Source organism: Kogia breviceps, chromosome 1, assembly GCF_026419965.1.
Source record: "Kogia breviceps isolate mKogBre1 chromosome 1, mKogBre1 haplotype 1, whole genome shotgun sequence".
Lineage (NCBI taxonomy): Eukaryota > Metazoa > Chordata > Mammalia > Artiodactyla > Physeteridae > Kogia > Kogia breviceps.
Window position 1 is genome coordinate 151712028 of NC_081310.1, and position 27930 is coordinate 151739957.

Here is a 27930-nt window from a genome sequence, read left to right on the forward strand (position 1 = left end):
ACACAGGCAGGAGGTGGAAAGCATCAGGGCAGAGCACAGAGGCCGGATGCAGGAGAGGACAGCTCCCTCCTGCTCCATGGGCTTCGGGCTGTGCCTCCCCGCTATCCATCTCTAATCCTCAGTGCTCCTTCCCACCTCCAGACCTTTGCATTTGCTCTGCCCTCTGCCTGAAATGCCCCTCCCCAACCTCTCTGCCAGGTGAACTCCAATTCCTCCCTAACTCAAATGTTACTTCCTCGGAAGGCTTTCCCTGTTCCTCCAGGAAAGATGCAGCTCCCAGTCCCCCTTGGGCTTCGCTAGCATACAAGCCACCGGTGACTTACAGAATTACCACAGCCCGTCTGCCTCTCCTTTGATCATAAAAGCTGCAGGAAGCTGGCACTGTCTCACCCACATGCTTAGTCCCCCAGTCCCCCAGCACCGACCACAGTGGCCAGCATAGAGTAGAAAGTGAAAAGTACCAGTGCTTGAGGATGTGAGGATAAGACGACAGTGCCTTGTCCTCGGGTTGCTCACAGTCCTGTGGGAGGGAGGGAGAAGCCTAGATGGAGCATTTCAATGCAGGGAACAGGATGGGACAAGAAAAACTGCAGGGCCTACAACCGCTATGGAGAACAGCATGGAGACTCTTTAAAAAACTAAACATAGAACTACCATATGACCCAGCAGTCTCACTCCTGGGCATATATCTGGAGAAAACCATAATGTGAAAGGATACATGGACCCCAGTGTTCATTGTAGCGCTACTTACAAGAGCCAAGACACGGAAGCAACCTGAAGCTTTCACCAAGTCCCCTGCTCTGCTCGGCATCGTGGGGCTGCCCCTGCAGCCCGTGGTTCCCAAACACCAGGTCAGCCCTGCCAGGAGGTCTGAGGGCTGAAGGCACTGGAGAGCCAGAGTGCATCTCCCCCGCTTCCCCCGTGTCAGGTGGCTGCGTCTCCTCCATGATTTCAGCTCTGTTGACAGGGCCACCAACGCTCCCACGTGGCCTGTGTTCACCGCCCCTCGCCTCTGGTCACACAACCTCCTCCTATGTTCCTCCAGCTGGGGGTGGCAAGAGCTTCCATTCTGCTGACCCCTGGCTTGCTTCACAGGGAATATAGCCCTTCACGGCTCCTTCATAACTGGGTCACCATTTTTGTGTATTAAATTCCCTCTTTTCTAGGTACTTAGGTTAGAGTGCTTTACATTTTTCTGGAAAATCCTGGGTGATAAATTTCCCCACCCAGGGCACAAAGACTTTCGAACAGGAAGAAACCCTAGATATGAGACAATCTTAATTGAGCTCTATTTGCATGCTCTCTCTCTGCATCTGTCTCATTTAATTCTTAAAACCACTGAATGTGATTGGTGTTATTATTATCCTCATTTTACAGAGGAGGAAACTGAAGCTTAGAAATGAGAAGCAACTGAACCAAGGTCACACAGCTCACCAGAAGCAGGGCTGGGAATCACAACCACGTAGTCTGATTCCGAACTGCTGGGTCTCAGGTTTTTCTCTAAGATACAAACCCAATAACCAGGTGGACAATGTTTACTCGTCTGCGTATCTCAAAATATTGTGGCCTTAAATATATTGATCCTAAGATCCTTGACAGGAAAGGGGTTGGCCATTGCGGGTCCACGGTGTTATAAGTTCAAGGAATTCCTGATGGTGACCGCCTTTATTGGTCCCACATATGTAAAGCATAGACAAAGTTTATCTTACAGGGTACTTCAATCCTGAAAGGGGGCTAAACGTGGGAAAAAAGAAAGTTGCGGAAAATATTTCTTTGTTTCTTCTCTGGTTAGCAGATTCATTGTTGATATTACTAGGCTTAAAATCTGGGAACAAGTGTGTTACAATGAAAAAAGAATGGAATTTGAAGATAGAAAGACCTGCTATAAAATGAAGAAGATAACAATATCACACGGTAGCTCTGATACAGAGGGAATGTTTAAAATTAAATGATTAATTAATGGTTGCTGTGTCACTACTACCACCATCACTATCGCCATCAATATTATCAATATCATCTGAGCTCTTTCTCAAGAGACAGTTGTATTCTTCCCACATTTTTAGAAAACATGTTAAGATAGCTAGGATAGGCTGGATACTGCATTAAAATCTTTAAATATTGTCTCATTTAATCTTTGCAACAGCTACAAAATATAAATATCCTTTCTTCCCTTCGACATACACAGAAGAAGCAAAGTAACTTGCGCAAGGTCACAGAGATGTAAGACCAGTGCCAGGATATGGCACCTTGACCTTGTTCTGTCTGACCCTAAAACCCATGTTCTTTCTAGAATCCCTCACTTTATGAAGTGTTACTTGTCTTATATAAAGGAAATATATTTGGAAGTGTCAGTTCACCAGGGAACATTTAGCAAGAGCCATGGGTTTAGAGTTTAAAGATCTGGGTTTGAGCCCTGATTCTGCCACAAACCACCTGAAAGTCTAAACTGCTCCCTCACATCCACAAGGAGAGAAATGGATCACAAATAGAGGTTCTTTTCCAGCCATTTTCAGTACATAATATACCCAGTGATTCTTTTTAAATACCAAGTCCACTGTCTCCTTGCCTGGAAACAGGAGGGCAGGAAAAAAAATCCCTCCCAAGATCCTATATTCTCAAGTCCTGAAGAGACTTAGAAAACCTCAGGCCAGGCTGGTACAGCACTGGTGAGAGGCAGGTCTTGCCCAATTTCCCCTCCAGAGAGGTTCTCTACACTCTGCCTAACTGATCTGATCCAAGAGTGGTGCAGGGCTGATGCCTCTGTGAGACCACATGAATCCCAGCCCTGACATATCTCATTTCTCCTTTGGCCACATAGAGTGCGGAGGGGCCGACCCGGGGAAAAGAGGCCCAAAGTAGGGAAAGCAACAAAGGGGAGGAGGAGCTTTCTCCTTTCTGCATAAACACATTTCACAATCCGTAGAGGGACCATGGGCCTCACGTGTACATCAGGAAACAATTCTTAAGACGGGGTTTTGATAAGCGCAGGCCTCAGCACTGCTGGGGCCCTTCACATGACTGTTCATGTGTCAGTGAATTCAGCATTCCTCAGAAAGTTTAAAGGGCAAAATTAGCAGCTGAAGAAATAGGCACCAAAAAAAATAAAATTGTGAGATGTTCAACTGGGTTTTCCCTGAAACTTGCAAAATGACCAGCTAATGGTAGTTGCTTAGTAAATTTTTTGTTGAATGAAAAACAAATAGCAGAAAAACAAGCATACTGAGTCAATGAATCAATTCAGGGCCTTTTATTTAATGACTCCTCCCTTTCCACATATACAAGAACACAGTTCATATCAAGGAATAAGTTTTAAAAGCACAAAATTAAAAAGGAAAAATTAAAAGAAAAAATTAAAACTTCTTTTCCTTTATGTGCTATCTTCCAACCATCCATCCTTCCATCCAAACATTTATTGAATATCTATTTATGTCAAAGAAAAAAGAGATTTTGCAAATGCTATGATTAAGAGTGAGTTATCCTATAATTTATCAAGCCACAACTGCTTTGAAAACTTTAAAAGGTTATATAGAAGAAAAACATCCCAAGCTCTAGCATTTGTGCTATAATTATCTCATACTTTATAGCTATAAAAAGTACTTTATAGCTTGCAAAGCATCCTTAAACACTGTATCCTTCATGTAGCTTTTAAAAAATCCTATAATATGTGTTATTTTGAGATCACAGTTGAAGAAACTGAATTTCAGAGAGGTAAAGTAACTTACTCAAGTTTATTTAGCTACTCGGAGGCAGAAGCAGGGCTCAAACTAGGATTTTTAGTCTCCTAGTCTGAAGTTTTTTCCCTATGTTTGAAAAATAAAAAAGGTCTGCTTCGGATGGATTGGTATCTTGAAAAAGGTGTTCTTAAAATAACAACCCTAGATACCCTCTCTGAAGGAAAAAAGGACACGAAGGATTTCAAACATTACCTGAGACTGTTATCAACTTGAGACTCTTGAATTGGCCATTTGGAGGAATGAAGTGTCTGATAAATTGCATCAAATGAGTTGTCTGACTAAGCTGGCCTAGAGGTTTATAGGTTCCCCGGGGAGAAGGCTCTCTGGAGCCTCATGTATGCAAAGCCTCACGTATGCAAAGCCTGCTTCAATAAGTGTAGGCTCCCAGAATGGTAAGAATCATATCAAAGGCATTTTCTCTGAAGAGGACCAAACGCCAGTCTCTACACAAGAAGATACTGAATTTATTCTTTTGACTAATATTCATTCATTTGATATAGAAAATAATGTATGGGTTTGGCATTAGACTGCTGTGCTTAAAAACCTGGACTCATTCATCATGGGCCCTTGGTTAAGCTTCTTACCTCCTTTATGCCTCAGTTTTCACATGGGTACAATTTGAATAACAGTATCCTCCTCATAGGACTGTTAGAAGGACTAAATGTGTTAACATATGTAAAGTGTTTAGACCAATACTGTCCAGAGAACATTCTGAGATGATGGTAATGTTCTCTGTCTGTGTGTTCCAATAGAGCAGTCACCAGACACAGGCGGCAACTGAGCCCTTGAAATGTGGCTAGTGCAACTGAGGAACTGAACTTTCCACATTAATTAATTTCAGTAGCCACATGTGGTGGCTAGTGGGTGCTGTATAGGACACTGCTGGTTAGAGTGTGCCTAGCACTACAGGAATCCTTGCTGTTTCTATTACTGTTGCTATTACTGTCTTTAGACTTAGGCTTGAATCCCACTGACATGTTCTTGGGTAAATGCCTTGATCTCTAGAACCTCAACTTCCGTATCTGAAGATTCTGGATAACAACACTTACTTTACAAAATTGCTGTAGGGATTAAGTGAGATGTATGTGGGACCTACCAGTACTCAATAAATGGGACTATGAAATCCGGGACCTACAGGAGTGCTTGGCATAAGTGTAGAGACTTCCTACTTATTCCTGAATGGGCCTTGCTCGGCCAGCCCACTGAACATGTCCTCATGTTCTTCCTTCTTCTTAGAATGTTCTTTCCACAGTACACTCCATCCCTAAACAATCTCCCTGGGGAACACGGACTCCATGGTGAAGACCCAGCTCTTTCATCAGAAGCCTTTCCTGACCGTGTCTTCCCCCATACCCCTGGGCACCCCAGCCAGAGAGAACTGGCCAGGCCTCTTTCCTTATGCCCCACCCTCTGACACGGTACAGATTCTATCATTGTATCTGTAACATATTTGTTTGCACAGCTGTCTCCTTCTACCATACTGTGAGCCGACGGAGGCCAGGGCAGACTCACCAATTTTTGTTGTTGTTGTTTAACAAAGGAATGAATGTGTGTGGCACAAGGCATGTACTAGTAAAACACAAGACATTTTCTAGATAAGGTAGGAGATTTAATCATGGGCAAATACTCCATGTCTTAAATATGCCTAACAGTGAAAGATACTGAAGAGTTTTGAGGGACAACTCATGGGTGACGGTTAAAACTTTTACTGGAGCCTCACAACACACCTTGTTTAGAATTGTCAAAATCACTGGTAAAGAGTAAAGGTCCTATGGTCCTTCTGATTACTGAAAGATTGCCTTGTGCCTCACACTTTACAAATATTGTTGTACTAAATTCTTATAACAAGCTTGAGAGGTAGTTATTATCACACTGTTTTACTAATTCAGAAAATGAGACCAAAAGTTGTTCAAGGAACTTGTCCAAGGTCTCCCAGAGTTACAGTGGGGAGGATGGTGTCACACGCAGATTCACCCAACTTTAAATCTCATGGAGCTACAGAAACTAGTTCCTTTCTTTACAACCACTTATAAGAATTCCAAGCATGCACAAACAGCAGAGCTGAACTCAGATCTCTTTCAGGATTTATTGTTATAATCCACTAAAGCAAGCCCAAAGGGTTCATCTCAATCCTAACAAATGAAAGGGAGTGAAACAGCTGAAAAGATTTCTGTGATCCCAGCATTTAATGAAGCATCACCTTGGCTTTGAAAGAAAGGCCATTTAGAATGTATCCAATCTAAATCCTAAAGTAGGTTTACCTTTTTAAAAAATCCTATGTAAAAAGTCTACATAGAAATTTTACACTCCTTGACACTGCCACCATCCCTGTCCCCTACACTCCACCCTACCACAGAGCTGGAAACATAATAGGGAAGGTCTTTGTTTAAATGAGATGTGAACAGACTTTACTAGATATTTGCACTATTTAGGGTATAATGGTGAACAATGAGGGCTCTAGAATTAGACTGCCTGACTTCAAGTCTGCAAGCTGCAAGTCTTAAGCCACTTAACCTTCTTGGGCCTCAGTTCCCTCATCTATAAAATCGGAATGATGATAGAATGGAGCTCATAGGGCTATTGTGAAGATGAGGTGAGGAGAACGGTACCTGGATCATAGTTTACTCCATATAGTGGTGCCATTGTTGTCATTACTTGACCACTCTGTCTTTGGTGTTAAGAGCAGGGCTTGGCCTGACAGTTCAGGCATTCCCTCGGAGCATGGTGCGTGCTTTGCCAGAGGGCTTTGGGCTTACTTAGATTGACTGGAACATTTGTTTTCTGTCCTTGAGTAGAGTATACAACTGATGATAGTATAATGGGGGGCTCAGGGGAATAAAGAAAATGGGGTACCAGGTAGTAGGAATGATCCAGGTTAACATTTTTTTTTTTTTTTTTTTTTTTTTTTTTCGGTACGCGGGCCTCTCACTGTTGTGGCCTCTCCCGTTGCGGAGCACAGGCTCCAGACACGCAGGCTCAATGACCATGGCTCACGGGCCCAGCCGCTCCGCGGCACGTGGGATCTTCCTGGACCGGGGCACGAACCCGCGTCCCCTGCATCGGCAGGCGGACTCTCAACCACTGCGCCACCAGGGGGAAGCCCAACATTTTAAACATTGTTGATAATAAACCAAAAGCTGTTTATATCCCTAAAGCCATGATAAAATGTAGCACCATTCATCCTGCAATTGAACTTGGTGATGGCAAATGTCATTTCTGTCTAAGTGCTACACTCATCCATGACTTGCACCCATCAGACGTCAATACAAGAGCTTTGGGAGGGTCAGAGAACAAAGCATAAACCCTCAGATAACTGGGTCTCACTACTCTGTTCCTCCCTTCTACCCAAAAAGATTGAATCTCAAAGGTAGGCTAATAGGTAATAAGTTGGAAATCTGAGACTCAGAGAACACTAGCAAAATCCACAGTAAAGACCAAGCAAAAACTTGATTTCAGAAATTCCTTTCTTCCTAACCTCAACACAGCCTCTAGATTACTTGAACATTCTCACCTATGACCTCATAAAAGACAATTTTTCACTCGTAGGCATTCGACATGCTAAAGGGTCAAGTTGAAATCCAATCTAAACAGCCAAGTTAATTCACAAAAAATTACTTACTTTCTAAAATAAAAAATTTTAAAAAGACACATGCACCCCAATGTTCATTGTAGCACTATAAAAAAAAAAAATGAAAATACGAGATCTGGTCCAAGTACTACAAATGTATTTTATGGAATAAATCCTTACACAGATCTCAAACTGTGACTCTAAATCACACAGTTGTCTTCTGATGTTTTATAAATTAATTCATTCACCAGCTATTTATTGACCCCCAATTGTAAGCCAGGCACTGTGTGAGGAGCTAAAACTCTAAAGATGAAAGTTGTTTCCTTTTATTCTACAAGATCCCAGTCTAGGAGGGGTGGAAAGGTATACAGGCAGACACTTATAAGACAGTATGGAACAACCAGTGACTCAGAGCTGAATACGACTAATGAAAGCATGGAGCCAGGACCCCTGACCTAGTCTGGATGGTCAAGAAGGGCTTCCTGAAGGAGGTGAGTCAGGAGCTTCCTCAGTCAGCAGGGGAAGGGGATAGCAAAGGAAAGGCATTTCAGGTAGCCCTGGAGACAAAAGAGACAGTTAAACAAAGACACAGGAGAGAGAAATAGATGATGTGAGCTGCTGGGCTGCACAGTCAGATGGGAGATGCAACCTTGTACCCTGAAGAACGTGGTTGGACAAAGCTCAGGGCCTGAAGTCAGACAATTTATAGTACTGGATTCCCAGGTCTACCCCAAGTGTGCTGTGCAGCCTGCCATAAGCTAACTCACCTCCTTGTGCCTCAGTTCTCTGAGGTGTGAGGTGAGAGTAATGGTATCTACTTTACAGGGTCATTACTCCTGCTTTTAGTACTGTACTCCCAGTGTCCCAGGAAGCACCAAACCAAGTCCTGAGCAGGTTGTAATACATGGTCACCCTACACATAAGGCAAGATAGAAGAACTGCTAAATAAATATCAGTATCCAACTTCTCCCAGGAGACAGCAGGACGAGGTTTCCTTCGGCAATCTTTTCTTGCCCCTAGACAAATGGTCTCATTCATAAAATTATCTGAAGGCTCCTTGCAGGTGAGAAAGGCACTAGACACCCTGATAATATCCTTAAAGACACAGAGCAGGCCAGTGAGAGGTTTCAGGAAAATGCTAAGGGGAGATGGGACTTGCTCAGACAGACTCTTTAGGACACCTGAACCTGGGGAAGAGGCCTGAAATTTCAGAGGAAAAGATCTTAGATGGCTCCCTGGCTCGCTCGCTCTCCCCAGCCTCTGATGCCATGCTCAGGGCCTCCTCCCTTGGTGTGAGTTTCGGTTCCATCAAAAACTTCCAGAGGTTTTGTGGGGTTAGTTGAACATTGACAGATTCTTCAAAGCCTGGAATTCACTCCCAGAGCCAAAACCAGCCAAGTTGCTATGGGACTAGGATTTCCCCCTGGGGAGGGTCACGGGGCTTCACCACACCTAGACTGATTGATCTAACCTTGCCTCATGCTTTAGACAACAAGGAGACAGAAAAGAAAAATAGAGTCTGAAGCTGGATCCTCCTTTCCTGGCCCCCATGCCTGGGAGAACGGGGGTGGGAGTGTAAGGTGACCTACTGCCGGATAAGAGTCAGGCCAGAGAGTCAGAGAATTAAGTGCTATGCAGAGCAGCTGGAGAGAGGAAAAAAAAAACCTGAGCAGGATAAAGGGCCCAGGGTTTTAACACAATGAATGACATGTGGCTCAAATAGTTTCAAAGAGAACAAAGGCTTAGGTAAATAAATAGTGTGGAAGAGGAGAGCAAAAATGAATTACAGCAAATCCCACAGGAACACGTTGGCATTTTTCAAAAACTGTAGTTGAAACGACATCACTGCTTCAGCAGAGATCAAAATTCAGCCCTCCCTTTCCACCTACGCACCTGCTTCTGACACCCACGTTCTCAGGACTGCAGCCCTGGGCTCTGCTCTCCAGCCAAGCTCTGCTCTCTTTTCCCTGTGCCTGTCCCCCAGGCCCTGGGGGACAGGGGAATGGCCTGAAAAGGGCACTGGATTTCAGAGTCATTTCCAGCCCCATGACTTCAGGCAAATGAGTGGAGTTCCTTGAGCCTCTAGTACCTCCTCTGTAAAAGGGAAGTGATGATTTCAAAGTAAAATGTAAAAATACCATCTTGTTCTGAAAGAAAAGTGCTGGCACGTGTTAGGCCCCGAATCATATCCTCTCCCTCCTCTGTTCAGTAGGATCCAATTCGACAAACCTTTACTGAGCACAACTATCCGTGAGACACCGTGCTCAGCACCGCAGGAGAAATAATACTCGAAAAAACATAATCACTGTCCTCAAAGGGCTTACAGTCTCCTGGGAGCCAAGGACACTGGTACGCAGCAGCCTAACCACGGCTGTCACGGGCACAGCAAGCCTCTAGCAGGAGGAATGGACTCACCCCATGTGGGTCCAAACAGGCTTCTCTGCTGAGGACCTTTCTCCCCTTTGAGCTGATGGTCAGAGATCTCTTCCACCTTGGCTGTGGCCACTCACCCTGGGTCCCGCTGCAGACACTCACCCTGGGTCCCGCTGCAGCCTACCTCAAAAGCCTTAGGTCTTCTCTACATCACCATCATCATAACAGTTAATCCCTATGTAGGGAGCTCTTCTAAGTGCTTTATGGAAATTACCGTGGTACTGGATGCTCACAGTCACTGTTATGAGGCCCATCTTGGAGACGAGAACCTGAGTGCCAGCAGGTAAGTCACTGACCCTTGATCACAGAGAGCAGGTGATGCTGTGGAGTAGGAATTCGGGCAGTCTGGCTCTGTAGATCATGTTTTCCAACCATGAGACTGTAGAAATGGAGTTGTGGGTATTCTTGGGTGGTTTTTTGGTATGCAACACTTCCGTTGTATATATGCTATATATTCATATTATTTCTCACTTTGCTCTCTTTCTAAATTCTGTATTCCAAAGGGAAGAATTCTTGAGTGATTTAAAAAATAACACTCAGTCCATCTTCTCGAAGCACCTCTGGGCAAACCTCTGGAGTGTGTCCATGTCAGCTCATGTCCTTGTGGGCTCTTTGGAGAGACGACTCCCAAGGCCACCTGCAGCGCAGACCAGAGGCAGCAACCGAACAGACAACATGAAGCAGCTTCCACCTGCCGGGCCTTCCAACCTTGCGTCGCCCCGGCACACCTGTTATGGTGTCACTGGGCGCAGTGCCCCAGAGCTTGCTGGTCCTCCTCATCATCCACATCCTCCCCACATCCTGCCATCTACATGCCAACCTACAGACTAAATTCTGGCAGGTCCACAGGTGTTCTTTCCATATTCATACCGTCCTCTTTCTATGGCTCTGTGTGGCCCGAGTCTATTTGGGCTATTATCAATCAAGTAATGCATCCAAATTTCATTAAAAAAGAAAAAGAATTTGACTAGTGTCCTGATTTGTCAGGATAAAACTTAAACTATAATAGCGGTAAGAAAAGAAAACCTCTAGTGGGAAAAAAAAAAAACCAACAGAAAAAGAGTACATTTTTTCTTTTACTCTTATCCTGGAAGAGGGAGGAACATGTAAAAAATACAAACGATTAAAGGGTTCAAAGTCATTTTCACAGTTCACTGAAGCACTGAACCACTGTCAATTGTCAGGACTTAGCTGGGAAGGTTTGGTATCCACCCCTCATTTCTTAGTTTTCATTTGTACCTTCTGACCCCCTCTGCCATTTCTCCAGCAACCACCAACCTGTCCCCTGTATTTATGAGCTTGGGATTTGTTTGTTTGCTTGTTTGCTTGTTTTTAGATTCCACATGTAAGAGAGCTCATACAGTCATCCAGTATTTGCCTTTTGCTGTCTCACTTATTTCACTCAACACAATGTTCTTGAGGTCCATCCATGTGTCACAAATGGCAAGATGTCATTCTTTTCAATGACTGAATAATATTCCATTATCTAGAAACTGTATATAAACTCTACTGTATGGTATAAGGCAAGGGGAAACATTCAATCTTTCCCATATTGATATCCAGTTAACATACCTCACAGCTCTGCAGTACTACCTCTGTCATAAATTAACCGTGAATCTGTTTCTAGACTCCTTAATCTCTTTTCCTCTAGTTTGTCTACCCTTGCCCTAATACCAGCCTTACTTACTTTATAACAAGTTTTTTTTAATATCTGTTAGTATTAAGTCCTCCCAACTTTGCTCTTCTCCAAGGTTGTCTTGTTTATGATTGGCTCTTTCCATACAAGTTTCAGAATCTGATCATCAATTTCTAGCCCCTCACACAGAAATCTGCTAGAATTTTGAGCTGGACTCATTGAGTCTAAACTACAAACTAGGAAGAACTGTCACATTTATGGAATATTGAGTCTTCCAATCAATGAACACCATATATCCCTCCATTTATTTGTGTCTTCTTCATTTTCTCTCAATAATGTTTTATAGCTTTCTGCATAGATGTCTCTCACATGTGCGGTTAAATTTACTCCTAGGTATTAGATTTCTTATATCATTGTTAATTATGCTATTTAAATTTTTAATGTTTTAAATGTTTCTTCTTTACAAAAATGAAACTTATTTTTGTCTTGACTTTATGAATAGCACCCCTGCTAAATTATCTATACATTTTAATATTTTATCTATAAAACGTTTAAATTTCTATATGTGTGTTACTGTGTCATCTATGATGTTAGTTTTATTTGTTTCTTCTAATCTTTATATTTTTCTTGACTTATGGCACTGGCTAGGACCTACAATAAAATGTGGAATAGAAGTGGTGAGAATGGGAAAGTGTTATTTCACCATTAAGTCTAATGTTTGAATTAGGTTTTTTGTTTTGTTTTCTATATATCCTTAATCAGAATAAGAAAGTTCCTTTCTATTCTTCATTTGCCAAGATTCTTTTTTCTTTTTAATAAATTTATTTATTTATTTATTTATTTTTGGCTGTGCTGGGTCTCCGCTGCTGAGCGCGGGCTTTCTCTAGTTGTGGCAAGCAGGGGCTACTCCATTGCAGTGCACGGGCTTCTCAGTGCAGTGGCTTCCCTTGTTGCAGAGCATGGGCTCTAGGCGCACAGGCTTCAGTAGTTGTGGTACACGTGCTCAGTAGTTGTGGCTCGCGGGCTCTAGAGCACAGGCTCAGTAGTTGTGGTGCATGTGCTTAGTTGCTCCATGGCATGTGGGATCTTCCCAGATCAGGGCTTGAACCTGTGTCCTCTGCATTGGCAGGCGGATTCTTAACCACTGCGCCCATCAGGGAAGCCCACCAAGATTTTTTTAAAGTCATGACACTGTCTTAAATTTTTTTATGAAAGGCCTTTTTTTTTAAACTATTAAAATTACCATATCATTTTCCTCTTTTTTAAATATGAAATTGCATTAATAGTTTTTTTCCAATGTTAAAATAATTCACTTGAGTTCTTTTACCAGTTTTGGAAAACTTTTGGAAATTATCTTTTCAAATATAGCTTCTGCTTTATTACATATCTCCTCTCATTCTAAGATTCCAATTATATCTCTGCTAGACCACTTTACCATGCCCATCTCTCATACTCTTCTGTTTATTTTGTGTATTTCCTATCCTTTGTATACTGTGTTGCAGCATGGATATATATGGGTATTTTTCCACAGATATTTTTTAGTGTGAATGGAATGGATATTTTTCCCACCTATTGTCCAGTCCACTAATTCTCCCTTCAGCTATATTGAGTCTGCTGTTAACTGTATACCATCTTTTCAGTTCTTAATTTCAATTATTGTATTTTCAGTTCTACAATTTCTATTTGGTTCTTTTTATACCTCCCAGTTCTCTGAATTCTCCATCTTCTCCTATAATTTCTTGAACAAATTACTCAAAGACACTTTAATGTCCATGTGTAACACTTCCAACATCTGGATCTTCTGTGGGTTTGGTTTTTCTCTTGTTTTATGAAAATTCTTATATTTTGTATAACTAGATTGTTCAATAGAGAAATTGTATATGAAAAATTTTATTTATAAGTTGAACCTCTGATTATGTTATCTTCCTCCAGAAAAAATATAATTTTCCTTCTTGCAGTTAGCTGGAGTAGGGACAGATTAACAGAATTTAATCAAGTGCTGAGTTGATTCAAAGCCAGGCTTCAGCCTTTATAAAGTTTGTCTTTTTCAGTTTACTCTTATGGTCCCAACTAAAAGCCTAGAGTGTTTATCAGTACTCTTCATCCTTAATGATCCCTGAACTCAAGTTGTTGTCTTTCCAGCCTGGAGAGATTACCAAATTGGTGTTTCACTTACCCTTAGCAGATTTCAAATCAGCAAATGTCCAGCGTGTAAAGCAGTAGAAGTATCAAGCCCAATTCTTTGGGCTTCTCTTTTGATTATGGCCCCTCAAGTCAAGTGGATATCTTCATGAAAGACAGCAGGTTTTCATGAAAGCCCAGCTTAGAAACTGGATGAATTACTCTGCTACTTTAAGGTTAAAAAGTTATTTACTATTTACTGCCAAATATGAGAGAAATTTAATTTCAAATTTAAAAAGATACTTTCATACACTTAATTTAGTAATAGATAGGAGAAATATAAAGAGCATCCAAAATTTTAAACAACTCTTGCCTAATCAATGGATTTAGTTACAAAGAAGAAGAAGGAGGGGGAGGGGGAAGGGGAGAAGGAAGAAGATGTCAAATTCCCTGTCTTCCTTTCAAGGCCCTCTCCCACAACCCTATTTCAGGCTACCCCTTCTCCTTCACACTTTCCTCTTCCTAAACTTTGTAAATAGAAATACATAAGTCCTGCGTGGAATAAGTCTCTTGCTTAAAACCACCTTCAGTGGCTTGACGATGTCTGGGGAGAAAAGCGGGGGAGCACAGACTTTGCAACATGGTGCTCAAGTATTGCCATTCTCTCCCCACCTATTTGACCTGACAACTTCATCTTCCAGGAATCTCTCATAGATATCACAGGCTTTGGCCAAATTGAAACGCTTACCATTTCTCAACACATTTCAGTGCCTTCACATATGCTACGGCTATTCTCTCCATCCAGACTCTTCTACATTTCATTGCTTCCAGTGGAAGAAGATACCCATTACTTTGGGTACACTTCATAGGTTACCCCTCCCACCTCCCCAAAGGACCATGGCGGCTAACGTTCTGGGGTTCTGCGTGGCATTGAAGAAGCGGCTGGGGTTGATGTGAAGATCATACAAGGAGCCTACCCAACACATTCCTGCCATGCTGAAGTCACTCAAGGAATATTAGTATCTTTCTTCTTCCCTTGCGTTAATGTTTCTACTGAAAGAGACTTCTCCCTTTTTCAAATTCCTACAGAACTTAGTCCTCATGTTATATCTCTATTTCTTTACATCATTGACTTTGCTACAGCATGTTGTTTATAGACAAAAACATTAACTGATGCATATGCTTCCTGGGTTAAGTGCTTGGGTCTGAACTTACAGAGATGAATATGACCAGATACAATGCCCACAAGAAGCTCACAGTCTAAGTGGGGGAGACAGTAATATAATCATCTACTCAAATGTCTAAATGTTATTGTCTATGTGTTACATTTAGACATATGCACATGGGGAAAGAATTATTAGCCCACACGCATTAGGCTGGGCAATAAGGTTACACCACAGTAAAGCAGACAATGTGTGAATAAGAGCCAAATTATTCCAGAATATTTAATGCATTTCGCAGAATTGAGCTATGTGGGTTTTTCTTTACAACTTTCAGTGGTGAGAGGCCTGAATATAAAAGGTGTATAGAGTCTTCACTCATGTTACTGATACTGGTGGCAGAGTCCACACCCCTCCTCAGTTTTCACAGTGGTGAGTCACAAGGCTGGCATACTTTTAACTCTCCAGGCTAAATTCAGCCCAGGAGACTGTAACAATACAGCTTAACAGCCTAACACAATCTCTTTAAAACAAACAGCTTTCCCTAGACCTGAGCATTTGATCCAAAGATGCTCCATGTTTTCTGTTTATTGAACATTAAAAAAAAAATTGTCCATGGCTAACTCAGTTAACAGAGGCTTGGCTGAAGCTATCTGATGGTAAGAACAGGAGACCTAGAGTCAGAGAGACCTTCGAGGTTCTCCTCATATCCCACCCACATGCCTGAGCCAAGGTAAGTCTCACTGTGGCCCTTACATGGGGGTGGGAAGAATGCATGCTGCCATAGTTGTTGCCCATATCAAGTCAAGTCTAGGTAAACACTTAGGTGGCACCCAGCTCATGGTAAGTGTACCAGATTGGGAGAGCTCTTTATTGCTCTGCTTTTGAAATAAAAAATTTTTAAATGCAGTCTTTCAATTAGCCTGGACTCAGTTTTGTTCTTTCTGGATTACATACAGACAACTTTTGACTGTAACCAACTTGAGTTTAGACTAGCCCTACCACATCTTTTAAGGTGTTAGTGGTGATGTCCATTAGGATCATATGGGGACCGGAGACAAGGCAGATGTTCAGGCTCCCGTCAAACCTACTGGTGTGAATCTGTCATAGTGGTGGTTGCAGGGACCCAACAATCTGCATTTTAATTAATTCCCTAGTTGACTATGCATACTCAAATTTGAAAACCACTACAATATGTAAATAAGGACAGAAATCAGATGTACAAACAAGCGAAGCAAAAACCTAACTATGTTCAAATTAAAATACTTATTTTTTTGGATTATCTGTATTATGATTTCGATTTACTATGGGTAATTGGAAATAGTGTAAATAACCTATTTTCTCACATTGCCCCTCTATGAATTTTCCATTCTCAGTGTTCAGTAAACAGTAATTTCTAACCAAAATGGGAACAGAGGGAAGTTATGTGGGAAAATTTGTCATTGCCATCAACAAAATGAAGATGGAACATTCAGAAGTATGGGCACACAGAGATAAACTCACACACATATGGTCATCTTATCTTGATAAAGGAGGCAAGAATACAGAGTGGAGAAAAGACAGTCTCTTCAATAAGTGGTGCTGGGAAAACTGGACAGCTACATATAAAAGAAGGAGATTAGAACACTCCTTAACACCATACACAAAAATAAACTCAAAATGGATAAAAGACCTAAATGTAAAGCCAGACACTATCAAACTTTTAGAGTAAAACATAGGCAGAATGCTCTATGACATAAATCACAGCAAGCTCCTTTTTGACCCACCTCCTAGAGAAATGGAAATAAAAACAAAAATAAACAAATGGGACCTAATGAAACTTAAAAGCTTTTGCACAGCAAAAGATACCATAAACAAGACCAAAAGACAACCCTCAGAATGGGAGAAAATATTTGCAAATGAAGCAACTGACAAAGGACTAATCTCCAAAATTCACAAGCAACTCATGCAGCTCAATAACAAAAAAACAAACAACCCAATCCAAAAATGGGCAGAAGAACTAATTAGACATTTCTCCAAAGAATATATACAGATTGCCAACAAACACATGAAAGAATGCTCAACATCATTAATCATTAGAGAAATGCAAATCAAAACTACAATGAGATATCATCTCACACCGGTCAGAATGGCCATGATGAAAAAATGTAAAAACAGTAAATGCTGGGGAGGGTGTGGACAGAGGGGAACCCTCTTGCACTGTTGGTGGGAATGTAAATTGATACAGCCACTATGGAGAACAGTATGGAGGTTCCTTCAAAAACTACAAATAGAACTATCATACGACCCTGCAATCCCACTACTGGGCATATACCCTGAGAAAACCATAATTCAAAAAGAGTCATGTACCAAAATGTTCATTGCAGCTCTATTTACAATAGCCAGGACATGGAAGCAACCTAAGAGTCCATCAACAGATGAATGGATAAAGAAGACGTGGCACATATATACAATGGAATATTACTCAGCCATAAAAAGAAATGAAACTGAGTTATTTGTAGTGAGGTGGATGGACCTGGAGTCTGTCATACAGAGTGAAGTAAGTCAGAAAGAGAAAAACAAATACTGTATGCTAACACATATATATGGAATCTAAGGAAAAAAAAAAATGGTCATGAAGAACCTAGGGGTAAGATGGGAATAAAGACACAGACCTACTAGAGCATGGATATGGGGAGGGGGAAGGGTAGGTAAGCTGTGACAAAGTGAGAGAGTGGCAGGGACATATATACGCTACCAAATGTAAAATAGATAGCTAGTGGGAAGCAGCCACATGGCACAGGGAGATCAGCTCGGTGCTTTGTGACCTTCTAGAGGGGTGGGATAGGGAGGGAGGGAGACGCAAGAGGGAGGAGATATGGGGACATGTGTATATGTATAACTGATTCACTTTGTTATAAAGCAGAAACCAACACACCACTGTAAAGCAATTATACACCAATAAAGATGTTAAAAAAAAAAAAAAAAAAGAAGTATGGGCACAGAAATCCTAAAGGGCTCTGGAAGAATATTCAGCAGCTCAGACTACAGTGAGCATGGGCAGACTTTGTACATTCTCTGCTTGGATTTGAAGAGAGATGACAGGACCAGAGAGAGATCTCCTCTCACAAAGACAGTGGCCAAGATCAGAGTGGGTAGGAGACCGTGAAAAGTAGCACTGCCCACCCTCAGGCCTGATGGATGAGTAACAACGACGCTGAGATACAGAAGTCAGAGGTGGGGAAATGCACTTTCCCTTCCAGCTATGCTTCTGCAGGTTGAGTAAGTGACGTTGCAAAGGTAGAAGGCAAAGCCCTGGCAGCAAGTGGGTTATTTCTGAATTCCCAGGGCCTGGGAAAATAAACATCTGCTTCATTCCACTACACTTTTGTTCTAAGCTTAAAATGAGCTGGCATTTTTTTTTTTTTTTTTTTTTTTTTACTGCTCTAACTGTTCCTTTGCACTATCACCCATTGGTATTACAAATCAGAGCTGTACTCCCAAAGGCAAATGCTTCATGTAGAACACTTGACATAGTTTTCACATGACAATCAGTGCTGAGGAAGCTATTTGAATAGATAGGGTTGGTCCAACTTAATTTTAGCATCCAACCTCCTTGACTTGGAATTCTAGGCTTTTTACATTTGAGCTTCTGACCTGGAAGAGCTAACACTTAAGGGCTCACCATGTGTCAGGAGAAGGTGTCTATAAAATGCAACCACCGGACGAGGTGCTACTGTCATTACCACTTATAGAGGAGAACTCTGAGGCACTGAGCAGCTAAGTAACTTGTTAATAACCAGTGGCAAAGCTGGGAGCTCAGAGCCCACACCATGGTACACGGCTCTGATTTCCCGGCCATCTCTCACCGTTCCCCTCACTCGTGAACAGCAAGCTTCCCATACTGAAATGCTCCTTGATGAAGTCAGGCCGATCCACACTCCGAAGTTTTTCACATTCTGTTCCTGCCTCTTGAAATGCTTATCCCGTTTCCACCTCCTAGGTGATGCTTCTCTCACTTGTTCTGGCAGAGCTAGTTGACGCATTCCCTACCCTCTTGTGACACTTCCTTCTCATCTGGGAAAAGCAGCATGCAGGTTGCAATGAGATTTTTCTGATGACAAGTCTGCCTTCCCCACCAGCTGCTAAGCTCCTCTAGAGAGAGGACTGGGTCATCTCTGGTAGCCCCAGTGCCCTGTATGGCATCTGAGGCCCATACAAGTATGGGCCTAACACATATCTTCTGATTGAATTAATTGCTACCTTGTTTCTTAAACCATAAAATGTTCCCTCACTTCACTGAGGTCTGTTTCCTCAAATGTCACCACACTGGATTAAACTTTCCAGAACTCTCTGTACTGGCAGCAACGTTTGGCACTCTCCATTGCTCTACACAGACCCGTTCTTCATAACACTTAGCAGTACCTGATAAACACACATGCATGCCTATACACATACATATATATACACATATACCCACACATGCATAAACACATATATCCAAGTGTGTATGTATGTGTGTGTGTGTATACACACACATATACACAAACATACACACAAGCATTCAGACATACATACACATTTATAAGCATGCAGATACAGGCACATTTGTGCATACAGACACACACATGTATACATGGATGCTCATACAGATGTGTATAACAAATGCACACACGTGGACACACAAAAGCACATGCATAAACACACCCATGCATGTGCATGTGTGTGCATACACATGCATGCATGCATACAGTGCATATAAAAATATACACATATATATTTATATGTAAGGTTATGAACACCCTCAGCAAGACAGAAGCTCTACAGAGTAGGAACTTGTCTCTATTTACTACTACATCCAACACCCCTACAACAATGCCTGGCACATAAAAGGAAGATATCACATATTTGGTAAATAAAGGAATGAATCTTTGAATTTCTCTTGCTCACTGCTATCAATCATAATGTAAATCTGCTGAGACCCCATTAGTCATACCTAAATATACATAGCACTACCAGACACTGTTCTAAGTGCTTTACAGATATTAGCTTATTTATTCTTCAAACAACTCTATGAGGTGGGTGCGATTATTATTCCCATTTCACAGATGGTAAAAACTGAGGCATGAAGTGTCAAGTGACTTCCCAAGGTCACACAGACAGGAAGTGGAATCAGGATTTGAATCGGTTATGTGTTCTTTTTTTTTTGGTACGCGGGCCTCTCACTGTTGTGGCCTCTCCCATTGCGGAGCGCAGGCTCCGGACGCACAGGCTTAGCGGCCATGGCTCACGGGCCCAGCCGCTCCGCGGCATGTGGGATCTTCCCAGACCGGGGCACGAACCTGTGTCCCCTGCATCGGCAGGCGGATTCTCAACCACTGCGCCACCAGGGAAGCCCAGGTTATGTGTTCTTAATTACTGTTGTGTTACCTCAAGATTTTTTTCATTTTCACTGCCCTTAGAAGTCATATTCCTACATCACTGCACACAGCATGATAAAATTACAGTTATCAAAGTGGGGTGGGGGAGATGCTACTAAAAGATCTAAGTAGAAACTAGTACAATTTTTCTATATCCCAAAAAGTTTTCTTTCTTAGTTTCTCTAGACATCTATACTGGCTGCAGGATGCCAGGAGGCAATCCTCAAGATCCCCAGTGTAGGGAAAAAACAATCTTTTTTTCTCTTCACCCTTTATAATGACTCATACGAATGCTTAGTTAAGAGAAAATTGAAAACAAGGAAATTACCCAGGCCCCTGGGGAGATGATAAGGAAGCAGACAGCAGTTCAGATGTGAGGCTGCCGAGGAGGGGCGATGACTGGAGATGTGCCTTTTCCCACCAACAGCTGCGGATGTGCAAGCCCCAGAGTAAACATGAGCGCTCAGGGTTATTACATGGATGTGAAGCACCATGTGCTGAGTTTCTGTGCCATGAAAAACAGTGGACCTTTGGGGTAAGCCTACTCTCACAGCCAGTGACGCAAGTGCAATCTTAGACTTTGGGTCTCCAAACAAACACACATTTCCAGCAGTCTTCTACCTTTTGAACTTGGGGTGGGAAGTCCTCCTAACAGGTGGCTGGCAGTATCAGAACCTGGGGCTGGGTTATTCTGTGTGGTTTTGTTTTTGTTCCCAAGCTTAGCAAAGGAAAACAGCAGCTCATCTTTTCAGTCACATATTAATATATGAGTGAATAAGTAGAACCTTCTGGTTAAAAATTCCCTCTAGATACCAGATAAAGTTCTGAAGCTGATGAGCTGGTCAGAGATTTGCTTGCAATCAGGGCCTCTGGGCACAGGAACTCACACTGAGTCAACAAACTCTGCTCTGTTTAGAAGGAAGCACTTGCTCCATTGTTTGATGAAAAGTCTTCACCAAAGTAAATGTGAAATGACGGGGGGAGACAGATCAGCATTGCAGTCTTGGATCCAATCCTTCCTCATCCTGTATCCTTAAGCAAACCCCTTCACCTACTGGAGTGTCCATTTGCTCAACCATTAATGGAAGCAAAAATACCAGGATGGGGCTTCCCTGGTGGCGCAGTGGTTGAGAATCCGCCTGCCGATGCGGGAGACACGGGTTCGTGCCCTGGTCCGGGAAGATCCCACACGCCGCAGAGCGGCTGGGCCCGTGAGCCATGGCCGCTGAGCCTGTGCGTCCGGAGCCTGTGCTCCGCAACGGGAGAGGCCACAGCAGTGAGAGGCCCGCATACCGCAAAAAAATAAAATAAAATAAAATAAAAAAATACCAGGATGATGGTTTGAAAGTGGCAAGTCACTACACAGATAAGTTTAATATCAACATTCATTTCAACATTAATCAACAAAAATAATCAACAAAATTATTATCAACTTTAGTATTACTGATCTCTCTACCACAGTCAAAAAATAGCCAGCCTGGTCGAATAAGCCTGGTCTTATTCCCCCTGACTGGGAGAGCCCCAAACATGTGTGCTGTTTGAAGTATATTTTATTAAGTCCCTTGCCCAATCTGGGCCTCAACTCTCTCATCCATAAAATGGAACTAGAAACATACCTACCTGGAAGAATGTTTAATAGAAGCTCTATCTTCCGTTTTAGATATAGACATATGTTTGTGTAATTATAGGCTAAGGTAAGTAAATGCACAGACATATCTAGGCATACATAAGTATACTAGGAGGGCAAGCAGGAAAAAGCTCATGGGCTCTGGAGTAAAAAAAAAAAAAAAACTTGGACCTAGGATCCAACTTTATCATTTACTGAAATGTCACACTGAAACAAGTTATTAAACCTTGATATCCTTGTATATTAAATGCAGAAAACAATGGCAGCCCACAGTGTGGCTGTGAGCTGATGACACTGACTATTTAAGTGCCCAGAACAAAGCTGGGCACAGACTGAAACAAAAACAATTGTTGCGAACTTTTCAGAAGGAACTTGAAATGCCAGGTATTTTTTTTATTACCAGCTTTTGAGGGAGACCCTTAATGCAGACTGTGACCACAAAATGGAAGAGACTGACTCATGAGTGGCTTAGAACAACTAGTTCACCTATCTGATAGCCAGCCAGGATCCTGACTGCAGCCATTAAATGGGATATAATGTGTAGAACGGAATAACATATACGCACATACAGGGATGTATGCACACATACACATGTATATACATGCAATGCATATACAGCTGCACATATACATAAGCACAGGTATGAATACACCCACTTCTTGCCTGTTCTTATTTTCCACAACGGATAGAGTTCCAGATACCCAAAACCATTCCCTTTCCCTAATTTGGAGATGGTGTGGCATAACAGGGGCAGGGCCCCTGACCAATGAATTAGGAGGCTCAGTTTCTAAATTCAACTCTGACGGTAATTTGCTGGGGTCACCTTCGATGACTCACTGTTCTTCTGGGCTTCAGTTTTCTCATCTGCATATTGAAGAATTTGATACAGAAAGTCTTTGAGCAACCTTTTAGTTCTTAAGCCTACGATCACTCATTATCCAAACAGGAGCCTGTATATAAAATAAAGAAGTTAACCATTTCATGGTAGGCTCATAGCGGCATATCCTGGGTTGTGTGGCACAGATTTAGAGAGGGGTAGGACAGCAGCAGGGAGCTGTAACGCCGCAGGCCTGCATTTCTCCCTGATTTCTGACCACAGAAAAGACCGGTCTCCCAGCTAAGGCTCATCCCTCACAGTACAGAGAAGCACAGTGTTCCAGGAAAGCCCTGGGGTCTGGGGACAGGAAACCCAAAGCCGTCCTCCCCCCCCCCCCCCATCCCCTCTGCGCCTCACCAAGGCTCATGCAACTGCTCTGGTCTCAGGCAGCAGTGGTTCTCATTAAACCGAACCTCAGCCTAACACAATAACCTTAAAATCACACCAACAAACTCCTCCTCCCCCTTTCTGATTCACATCCAGGAACTCCCGGAGTCATCCTCGCCCTATCTGCTTGGGCACTGACACCGCTTTTCTCCTTCCAGACTCCCCGGCAAGACTTTATCTGCTCTTCTAATCCCCCTCCTTACAGACGGTCTGCCTCTTTGGATCCAAGCTTCTCTTTCTTGTTGGACACACTCCCTCCTGACCCCAGTTTCCGGTCCAAGCCTGGGCCTGGCTCCTTCCCAGCACAGTTGTGGTTTGGTCTGATTTGTCTACCTGAGAGTTGCACATCACTTCTGCTTCTGACCTGTGTGCCCAGTGCCAACCTGTCCCGCAAACCGTCTCCTCTGGGCACAAGGTGACAACTTGCATCCTATAATCGGTTTCCCGGCCCCACCCCAGACACTCAGACTCAGGATCCTTCGCGGGTAGGCCATAGGTATCTATATATATATATATTTTTAAAGGCTCCCCTAGCTGGATTTAGTAATCCTTGTTTTGGATATTTCAAAATCCTCTCACTTTTATTATCTTAATTAACTCACTGATTCACGGGGGACTGACTCTGTGGGTCCTATGCCGAATGACGAGCAGAGAGAACATGATTTGGTGGGAAAAAGGAAAGAGGTGAAAGTGTGGCAGAAACACAGAGGAGGGAGTGAATCCTGGTTTCGAAGAGCAGGGTTCAGTTTGGAGACATCTCCACTGTATAAGTAACATTTAGCCGGACTGCTGACACGTGAGTAGGACCGTCTAGGTGGGGAGCAGGGCTCAGCCCAAACAGAGCGAACAGCATGACCAAAGGCAAGGAGGAGGCAAGTGTATAGGATGTGCTGAAAGCTGGACAAGTGGTCTCGTGTTAGACTCTGGGTAAGAAGGAAGGGGCGGGAACCAGCTTACACTCCCTAGTCTGAAGTCTTCACTCTACTGTCTTATCTCACAACTATTTTCACTGAAGAGCTAATTTCACAAAGTCTGTTTCGACCAAGTTAAGAGCCTTATTTGGGGCTGTGTTTTGGCTTCTATGGAACTAAACTGAATTGATGAAGGGAAATACTATCATTGAAAGGGTTTCGGTTCGGAGTAGGACTTCTCACTCCCAGCACTTCGAGGCGGGATAACTGTCTGCTGAGGGGCTGCCCCGAGCACTGTAGGATGTTTAGCAGCATTCCTAGCCTCTGCCCACCACATGCCATACCAGTTTCCCTGTCCAAATGACAGTCACAGAAATGTCTCCAGATAGAGCCCCATGTGGATGGGGAGTAAAAAATACCCCCTGGTTGAGAACCACTGGTACAAAGAAAAAGAACAAGAGCTCTGAAGTCAGACTCAGGTTCAAATCTTGCCACGATACTAGCTATGTGATGGTGGAAATGTTACTCTTTCTGCCTTCAGCTTCCTCACGTTCAGAATGGGAAATAACCTCTGCCTTGTAGGATCATCATGAGAAGCAAGAGATAAAGTATATGAAGTGTCCAGCAGAGTACTTGGCACATGAAAGGTAGCACCAATAAGGGGAGTGATTCTTGTTTTATTAGTGATATTAGTGTTATTGTTATTATTAGGAATAAAGCCTAACTGAAGTTGGAAATTCACAACAAGTAAATGAATTCCATTTTACCAAGAAGCAATATTAGGGCAGGAAATGTTGCAGTTACATTACAGACAACACTTCCTCTAGGAAGCCTTTTATAATTCTTCAAGTCTCAATTCTGGGCCCATTCCATATTTTTCCAAAGCCTTATAGACTTGGAACATATAATTGCATTGTTTACTTAATGTTTGTTTTCTCTACTAGACTACAAGTTCCCACAAGTCCAGTTCTCTCTCATATTCACCTTATACTCTCATCAACTAGTAAAGTGGGTCATCAATAAATATTTATTGAAAGACTTTCTTTTTGTAATACTTGTTACTCGCTCAAATGCTACTTTAAGTGTCAAATTCAAGAGTAGACTGGAGCACACTGTAACAGACATGCATTCCAAAAGGCATAGTGATTAAAAGTGTGAGCTCTGGAATCAGATAGTGTGGGTTTAAATCATGCATTTACCACTTACTAATCGTGTGACTGGGTAAGTTAGGTAGTCTTTGTGAGCCTCATTATTTTAGTTAACGAATGGAACAAAATGATAGTATGTATAAAGTTGCTTTGAGAATCGGTGTTGCTTCTAGAGCACTGACAATGGTGAGATGAAAAGTTGGCAAGGTTTATTGCTCACTGGAATTAACTATGTGTTGTTCTAAGAGGGCATGAACCAGAAGCTCCTTTTGCAAGATGGGCTAAACCTATTTTTCTGCTGTAAGAAAGGAAGGAAGGGGCTTCCTTGGTGGTGCAGTGGTTGAGAGTCTGCCTGCCGATGCAGGGGACGCGGGTTCGTGCCCCAGTTTGGGAAGATCCCACATGCCGCGGAGCGGCTGGGCCTGTGAGCCACGGCTGCTGACGCTGCGCGTCCGGAGCCTATGCTCTGCCACGGGAGAGACCACAGCAGTGAGAGGCCCGCGTATCACAAAAAAAAAAAAAAAAAAAAAGAAAGGAAGGAAGGAGAGACGAGGGAAAGGGAGGGGAGGGAGAAATTCAAAATCCTCCATTTGGTTTGATTCTGAAACTCAGATGAGCAATTTAAGCCAAATCAACATCTGGCAAAGAACCCAGTATCTGGAATCAGATATCTAGGCACAATGTTTGCTCTTGGCCAACACCTGCTCACATGATGGGAGCTGGGAGCACAAGGGACACGAGCTTCCAGACCTCCAGGACTGGATCAGGGAGCGCTGAGAACAACTCTTTCGCTTCACGGAGAACTGAGCCAGGCACACCTAATGTACAGGGCAGCCGCCCCTGTGACGAGATGTTACCCTACTTCTCAGCTGAATATCCATCCCTCATGCAGGGGATGCCATTCATTCACTCATTCACTAAATATGCACGTGTTAACGGTCCTCCACACGCAAAACACCGTGCTGGTTGCTGGGATATAAGAATGAGATGGCACGGGGCTCACTTTCGAAGAGTTCACAAACTTGTAAATGAGACAGAGTTGTGCACATAAACCTGGGTGACGTGCACTGTAAAGGAGGCAAGTCCCAGGCATCATGGGAGCGAGAGGAAGGAGGGCTTAAGTCAGCTTGGGGGAGTCAGGGAAGGCTCCCAGAGGAGAGAGCCCAGCTTCAGGATGTGATGGAGAATCAGAAGCTGGTCTGATAAAGAAGAACAACTAGGGGAGAGGGCCCGAGACAGAAATCAGGTTGTTACTGCCGTTCAGGACAGCTGGGCTGCTGGAGCCAAGAAAAGACCTGGAACAAAGTTACCACTGTTTTTACAAGCTAGGAAGAGAGCAGCAGCCTGAGCCCTGGAGAGAGCCACCCCCACAAAGGGCAAACGCAGCTCCTCCCATCTTCTGGCTATCCGCCGGAGAACTTACTAACCAGCACCTTAAGTACAAAATGTTCCCTTATCTTTGATTTTTATTCCCACCAAGTCCTTCCTCCTCTTTTTCCAGAACTGGAAAAATCATGAGTTGAGTTCCACTTGCTTCTTTGATCTTTATCCTCCCGTCCCAGGCTTCCCTGGAGACTGAGAGTCCAGGAGTCTTTCTCCAAAGCAGAATGCTGACCCCTCGTACCAGTCAGAATGTGGGGGTCCAACGTGGGTCACACCAGGTCAGCACTTGAAGGGACTGTGATTGTCAGGGGCTTGTTTGTGCAAGGCCTGGATGGCATCCAATTCCAAAGCCAGATTCTTAACCTGACACTTGACAGTCTCTTAGCATGGAGTTCATCTAACCAGATCATGTGGTTGTTTCTGACCACAATCTGTACAGAATCTTAAAGCAGTGAATCCTGTGTTCTGTAAAAAGAGTATTGGGGAAGGAAATTTAGGGCAGATTCACGGAAGGCAGATAAAGTCCAGAAGCCTGGGGTTCTTCTCCGACTGCCTATGCAAAGGGAAGACAGGTCTCCTGGACAGTAACTCAGGGAACTTCCATTTATAAAGCTCCTACTTTGTGCCAGGCATTGTCACTCCAGAGTGAGAAAAATTGAAGAAGGATACCTCATTATCGCGTGCCTACTATGTGCCAGATGCTACACCAGCTGCTTCACCTGTTTATATCATAACACATCTGTGAGGAGGGCATCACTGTCTCGTACGGCAGAAGGGGAAATTCGGAAGTGTGAAGAGGTATGATATTTGGCCCAAGGGACACAGGTAGAGAGAGTAAGAATTTAAATCCGGGTCTTCAGATTCCATGTTCAGAGCCCTTATTACAGCATCATGATGTCTCAGGGGTTAGTTGTCTCAAACCAATACTGTTAAGTTACAAACATGCAGGCCAGGAGAGAATGAGAATTTTCTCCCCAAAAGGCGTGGGGCTTTGGCTGCTCGGTTCACTGCTATGATCTCCAGTGCCTAGACCAGTAACTGCCATGTTTACACACATTCAGTAGCTATTTTTAGTAACTGCACGGCTGGATGGGTGGACGACCTTTTCAAGATTTTCAGGCCTCTCTTCTCTTCTACATTCTGAAAAGGGCATAGGCGGCATGGGAAACAAGAGGGAATATTTGCTCCCAGCCCTCCTCTTTTTCCCAGACATCCTAACCCTAAACTGGCTATAAGGTGAAGGGGAGAGACGGAGGTATAAGAAGGATAAAACTTGGTCAAAGTTGCTAAGTAGGTCTTTACTGTCCCACAGCAGCTGAGAATCGTGTTCCTGGGCCCTCCCTAGCCACTGCTGGCCCCTAGGCTCAGCCCTTTAAGAAGACAAGATCCTAGGCTATCTTTCCACTTAAAGAACTTACTTTTTGGAAAACACAAGGGAAACTCACTTACGTAAGTGCATTTGTGTTTTGTTTTGTTTTTATTTATTTATTTTTGGCTGCATTGGGTCTTCGTTGCTGTGCACGGGCTTTCTCTAGTTGTGGCGAGT

At 43.1% G+C, this 27930-nt stretch overlaps 1 protein-coding gene across 11 annotated transcripts in view; it reads right to left on the reverse strand.

The window, feature by feature from the left end:
* Positions 1-27930, reverse strand: part of FGGY (FGGY carbohydrate kinase domain containing) — a 468943-nt gene that overhangs the window by 220641 nt on the left and 220372 nt on the right. The gene's annotated exons all lie outside the window — the stretch shown is intronic.